At 46.4% G+C, this 6,516-nt stretch overlaps 1 long non-coding RNA gene across 1 annotated transcript; it reads right to left on the bottom strand.

The window, feature by feature from the left end:
• Positions 1-3,201: 3,201 nt before the first annotated feature.
• LOC132248410 (uncharacterized) lies at positions 3,202-6,207 on the bottom strand. Its single transcript, XR_009459597.1, has 3 exons — positions 6,165-6,207; positions 5,288-5,410; positions 3,202-5,192 (listed from the first exon to the last, which is right to left on the bottom strand). It is a non-coding gene; the product is annotated as an uncharacterized LOC132248410 (long non-coding RNA).
• Positions 6,208-6,516: the final 309 nt, after the last annotated feature.

Below are 6,516 nucleotides of genomic sequence, written 5' to 3'. Positions count from 1 at the left end.
AACTCCCTTCCCCCCAAATACCCTTACCAAAAGATGACACTTCATTGTAGACAGGAGGCACAGAGAAGGACTCACCTACAGCTACTCCTTGCTTAACATCATAGTTACGTTCTTGAAAAATGCAGCTTTAAGCAGAACTATGTTAAGCAAATCCAATTACATCATAGTAGTTTCCTACTAGCAGGCACCAGTCAAAGAATGTTATAACTGAACATTGCATGACTTTAAACGAGTATGTTGTCTAATAGATCAGCGATGTAATAACAAAACAACATTAACTGGGATGACCTTAAGTGAGGAGTACCTGTATAGCCAATGGATTGGTGATCACCTGGGAAGTTGAGCTGCAATTCTGAATTGGGCATCTCATGTATGCTTGATTTCCAAGCTGTATTTGATTCTTTTTTTCTTAGATAAGAAATTTCATCCTAGGGCTGAAAAACCTTTCCTAATGAAAGTTTCATCAAAACCAGAATGTTCTTATGAAAAGTTTGTTTTGCTGAACTGGAATTTTCCAAGAAAAAATATTTTCTTAAAAAAATCTCAACCCTCTCTTTATATCCTCTCTAGTTAGACACAAGGAAAGCACAATATATCCACTATTTCTGATTTATTTTAAAGGCAATTGCAGTTCAGAAGAAAGTGTCACCATGTACTGTATATACATTGTACCTGAGCAATCATTATGACAAATGTAACAACATGGAACGAAAATTAGCTTAGTTATATATGAAGCTTCAATTTCTTCACTTTCAATCATAGTGAAACATCAGTATCAAATGAAGTGAAAAACAAACTATAGATTTTATTTTTTGTCACAGAGGAATATTATACATGATACACTTGTGGTGATCCTTTTCGATTTGGACTTCTTCCCCTTTCCCACCCCTGCAACTTCTTTTGCTCTAAGCCTACAGTTCCTCCAGCTTCCCAATCCACAATCTGCCTATATCTTGCCAAGCATCTTGTGAAGACTTGCTGATCAAAGCTATCCTGTTGGCCATTGAGTGTCCTTCTTGCTGATCTGATGTAGAAATATTAATGTCAGACTGGGCCACTGCTTTCTCTCAACTGGTTTCTGGCTTTAGCTGTAGCCAACACCTGCTGTTTCAGTCAAAGTCACCCCTCCACCCACTATGTTCCTGGCCAATTTACAATACTGGACATGAAAGGATGGAAGTTGGGCCTGGAATATGATTTCTTTCTAGATTCTCTGGAAATCAGCTAATCCCTCTACAATAATACTTGTTTACTAAACAGTAATTCATTTGCCCCCATTCTTGAAGCAGCATCTCATCCTAATATGCAAAGCCCCTAGCTTTTTTCTTCAGTAAAACTACCCCAAAGATTGTCTTCTTCCACAAAACTCACCAGAGTGGGAAATTAAAAAATACCATTAGATGAAAGATGGGTGGTATTTACTTTAAATGTCTTCTTCCTCTGGGTGTCTCAGTATATCTCATTTTTCCACATCTGTGGTCTAGACAAACTTTTGGGGAAGGTACTGAATATATTAGAATATTTGTTTTACCTGCCATCAGAATATCATGCCTTGTAATCAGGGATCCTGGTTTCCTCTGTTTAAAAAAATCACAAGTTCTCTGATAAAAATTGAGAAATCTCCGATTAAAACCCCCCAAATCCACGTTTTTCCATGATTAAAATGAAATGCCACTATATATAGAATCAGTTAAACACAATTCATATATTTACAATGTTAAAGCAATTTGGAAGCCTACCAGTGCCTCAATCACTATAATAAAATAAACTCTAAATCCCAATACATTTTAGTGTTTAATTTTGGGGTTTTTATTATGGAAAATCAGAGATTCCCATGACCCATTTGCTCACCAGGGTGTGGGTTCAGTTCTGCCTGTCCCTGATTTTGAGACACTGAGCAACCCTGATATGCTGGTGCCCTGCCCGTGCCATTGCTCCTCACTCCCCACCGACAGCTCCCCAGCCATGCTGGTGCCCCTCACTCACCACCCACAGCCCTCTGGCCCTGCCAGTGCCCCTCAGTCCTCACCCACAGCCCCCCATCCCTGCTTGTGCCCCTCACTCCCCAACCACAGCTACCTGGCCCTGCTGGTGCCCCTCATTCTCGACCTACAGCCCCCCACTTCCAGTCATGGCAGAGGGGGCCCCCAACTGCAAGGCTACAGGGCCAGGGACCTAAGTCCACAGCCCCCTGCACCCCACAGCAGCACCCAAGTCATGGCTGCCATACTGGGGAGGCAGTGGCTGCTGCAGTGGAGCAGAGTGCAAAGTCTGATTCTCCCCCCAGGGCAGCATGGCCCAAGTACAGCCCAGAGCAGGGGCAGATGCAGAATGTCCACTGTGGGCTTGGGCAGCCCACCCTGATGCCTGGGCCCTCCCCCTGGGGCCTCTGCAACCCAGTGGGTAAGAGACAGTGCAGCAGGGCAGAGCAGGGTAGGGAAGTTTGATGCTGCTACTGTGAGCCCCACATCACCATGTTGAAGTGCCTCCTGCCTACCTGGCAGCAGTGGGGGTGGCAGTGCAGAGTTTTGACCTTCGCTGCTTCTGGGCAGCCAGGGGGCACTTTGCTGTAGTGGCACAAGGCTTGTGGTGGTGGCATCGAGCTTCCCTGCCCTGTTTTGCCCTGCTGCACTGGATCTCAGCCACTGGGCTGCAGAGGCCCCAGGAGGAGGGCAGCAAAAAAGGGACCCTGAGCCCACAGCAGCCAGCCCACATCCACCTCTCCCATGCACAGATTGATGGGGGGCATGTGCCCCATTCCCTTCCCTGGGAGCGCACACACTGGCAGGGAGCCAGCCCCTCCAGATGAGCTAGCCATGGCCCCATCCTGCTCCCCACCCAGACTCTGCAGCCATGCATTCTGGCCCTGGGCCCCAAGCCCCATGCATTGCCCTGGCTGGGCAGCATCCCCCACCCCCAGCCCTACCCATCTCCCTCCGTCCCTCCCTCACTACTGGGGCCTCAATCTCCCCCCCACCAGACTTACCTGCAGGAGCTGCTCTCTCTAGGCTGCCTGGTGGCCATATGCATGTATATGTGCACACGCACATGGCAACTCCTGCTTGACCACCCTCCTTCCACTCCCCCCAGCCTTGCAGGCTGGAACTCTGCCAACCTGCAAGGAAAAACCTATCATTTCCCATATTTTTCTCCTTTGGGGATTTTCTCCTTAAAATAAGAAAATCCAGGTTTTACCACATTTTTCTGCTGTAAACAGAAAACCCGAATTCCTGGGTGGGGATGGGTGGTGGGGCAGGAGCCGAAAGAGGCTTCAGAGATGTGAGAATGAAATATTGTTATACTTAGGTTTTCTAGACAGATACACAAGACAAGTTAGGCACCTTTCATAAACCAGTGATAACAAGGCTATTCCCCTTATAGTATAATGATCAAGGCAGTCAGCTTCAATTCAAGTCTTTTCTCTACCTGGTTTAAAACCTAAGGTGACCCTTCTTATATGATCTGAGATGACTGTCAGCTAAGCAGTACTCGTGTACAGACTTGGTCATGGGTAGTTATGCCTACTGTTTAGGCTACCAGGGGAGGGCAAGAGCCATAGACAGAGTCCAAGGTGCTTGAACAGAGAGGAAATCCACTCACTTATACCAGTTTATGTGTCCCTAGCCCTCAGGTGTTTTCCTTGCACTCTTGAAAATGTGAGCTTTCCCATAACTAAATAGGAAGAGTGTTCTGTACTACTACACTACTGTGACCAGGAAACAAGCCAAGTTCATGGATGAGTAGATGGATTGTTATTAATACCTTAAACAGGCAGTGTATGGATTTGGAAGGACAAAACATGTTGCGCAAGTACAGGAAGATCGTGGGTAGCATAGGCACGTGAAGGGTTAAGGGTAATTGCACAGTCTTGGATTTTGAAAACATTCTTACTAACTACTTCACATAGAGTCCTATGAAATCAAAATCTCTTTCTGCCCTTTAAAGTAATTTTTTGACACTCCACTTCTCACTTTGTTCTAGTGCATAGAGATATGTGTTTCCCTGCCTCTCTCAAAACCCATAATCTCTTAAATTTACCCTTTGGACCCGTCCTTCACTTTAATTCCACCAATATGAACTCTAGTTGTGACAAACTGTCAGATTAGCTCTTGTTCTGGCCTGTTGAACAAACACTCGTTAAATTCTTCAGAGTGAAGATATGGTAAGCATAGAGACAAGATGATAGTAGGCAAGAAGCCATTTGCCCAGTTCATGTAGAATTCACACAATACAGAAAAATGATGCTGATGGCACAGAAGGCTAACACTTCATTTAATGCCTCAGTGCCTTGAATGTACATGACCCACAACTTCCTCCATCCCAAGATGTTTTAAAAGATATTTAATAGGACTGACTAGTACTATCTATGTCTGCAGCTCTGAGGAAACAAATTAGTTCTAGGCTATACTCATCGGTCTTTATTGTTTAAAAAATGTTGCATTCTTGTCTGCGTGCTTCACCATGCTCATTTATAGGAAGAAGAGAAAGCCAATGCAGGAATCTGAAGTTCCATAAGCTGTTAATACAGGCTCTTGGATAAACTGGTAATAGTGAGGCGTAAATCCCCTACAAATCTAAGTTATTTTTCCCTTTAAAAGGGAACCTGTGAGATCATTATGAATTTAGGAGGCCTAAATAGTGCTAATCCTCATCTGCTGAATTGTGAGAGTCATCATGGGGCCTTTGTACACGCCACATTTTTTGCTCTTTCTTGCGCTGCGACAATGTGACTGTTTGCACAAGCAGGTTTTCCAGACACTTTAAAAGTCTTTCTGGCACATTAAAGTAAAACTCCTCAGATGTAGTTTAGTTTGGCTTGCCATGAATTAAAACATCGCGTCCACGGATTTGTTGCGTGCAAACACAAAGGCACTCAAAGATGTGTAGTGAGCCTCTTTGTCCACCAGGTGGTGCTGCGACTCTTGTAGTTCACCCCTTTGAATTGCTTCCACTTTCAAATTGCTTCTACAGGTTCTCTCTCCTTGTGACGTTTGCTGGCTCTGTGCTCCCACAGTTGCATGGCAGAACACACAGCCCCAGCCAGGAGGGCAGCACTGAACCATCTCTCTTCTGCGGTGCTGGGTGGGGACTGGGCTTAATTCATTCAAAAACCAAGTGCGTGCAAACACTGGTATGACGCTCCAAAGCTTCATTTGTTTGAAAACCTAGTGCATGCAAACACTGATGCAATGCTCCAAAATAAACAGATTTAAATGTTATAAACCTATTTAAATTAAGGAGGATTAAACCTCATTGTGTGTACGGGTACCCCTAAGTAACTTCTCACCTTTCCTCTTTGTTGGTTTTTCAGTTTGTTCTGAGTAACTGGTCTAGATCTGGAAGTGTTCCTCAACCCTCACCTTCTTCTCCCTTCCCAGTGGCTTTTATTCTGCTACAAAAGAAAACTGCCCTACAAAAATAAAAACTACTCAAGGTTACCACTTTTGCTGTTTCCCCTGTTTCTGCCTTCTCATCCACCATGCCTTGTTGGAATTAATTAATAGATATTAATAAGCAGAAGGCTGTCCATTTCCTGCCCCAATGCCAGGGGGCACTATCTGCGGCTCCATTCCTCCCCTACACTGCAGCCCAAGCCTTGAAGATGGCATCTAGATGTTATCATCATCCCTGGCCCCCACACTAGGCCCCAAAGTCCTCCTAATTGAACCCTGTCTGGATTCCTCCCCTCAGGCGGTCTCATCCACCTTCATACTAGGCAGCATAGCTCCCTGAACCACTTCCCCTTTGGGTGTGGTACCCCAGGACCTTTGGCTCACTAGCCTTGGCCCACCTCCAGGGGAGTCAGAACCCAGGCCCTCAGCTCTTGGGCATTCCTTGTGGTGGGCCCCTGACCCTTTGACCCTTCCAGTCCTGGCCCCAGCATTGACCAGTCAGGGGAAGTCCAGACAGGCATGAGTCTATGGCCTTTTCTCTCTCTCCAGGGGTCCACCCTTCAAACAAAGGGGTAACCCACCCAGTTGTGAGGGCTAGGGGTTAAGGCACCCCAACCCACCTTTCACCAGGGTGGTAACTGGCCTGGCATTTCCTGGGGGCTCCCGCACCACTGAGAGCCCCCCCAGGCCACCCATTCCCAGCAGGGTGCAGTTTTAGGTCATACCCAGGACCAGGAGCCTCCTGACCATCCCCTACAGCTCCTTCCTTACCTCCAGATGATACCAGCAACCCTACAACCAGACAATGTTATTGCCTAGCCTACAGCAGCAGAACTGCCCAGTTTATATGGGCAGCCCTAGGTTCAAAATGGCTGCCCTCATCAGGCACCTGGCAGCTGTCAGCTCTAGGCCCTTAAAGTGGCAGGCACAAACAGTACCCTGCCACACACTGGGATCTCCTGGTGTCCAAAAACCCCCTGAGCTGCAAATTAGTACTGCAGTAAACACGTGCATGTGAGGCACGTGGGGATGCACCCTAGACAGACTACCCTTTCTGAGCTCACAGGTACCTCCAGACTTCTTGTTCATGGAGTCAGCGTATCCTACCTGACCCATTTCTTCC

The sequence above is a fragment of the Alligator mississippiensis genome, chromosome 2 (genome assembly GCF_030867095.1).
Source record: "Alligator mississippiensis isolate rAllMis1 chromosome 2, rAllMis1, whole genome shotgun sequence".
Classification (NCBI taxonomy): Eukaryota; Metazoa; Chordata; order Crocodylia; family Alligatoridae; genus Alligator; species Alligator mississippiensis.
This window is presented reverse-complemented; position numbering and strand designations above follow the sequence as displayed.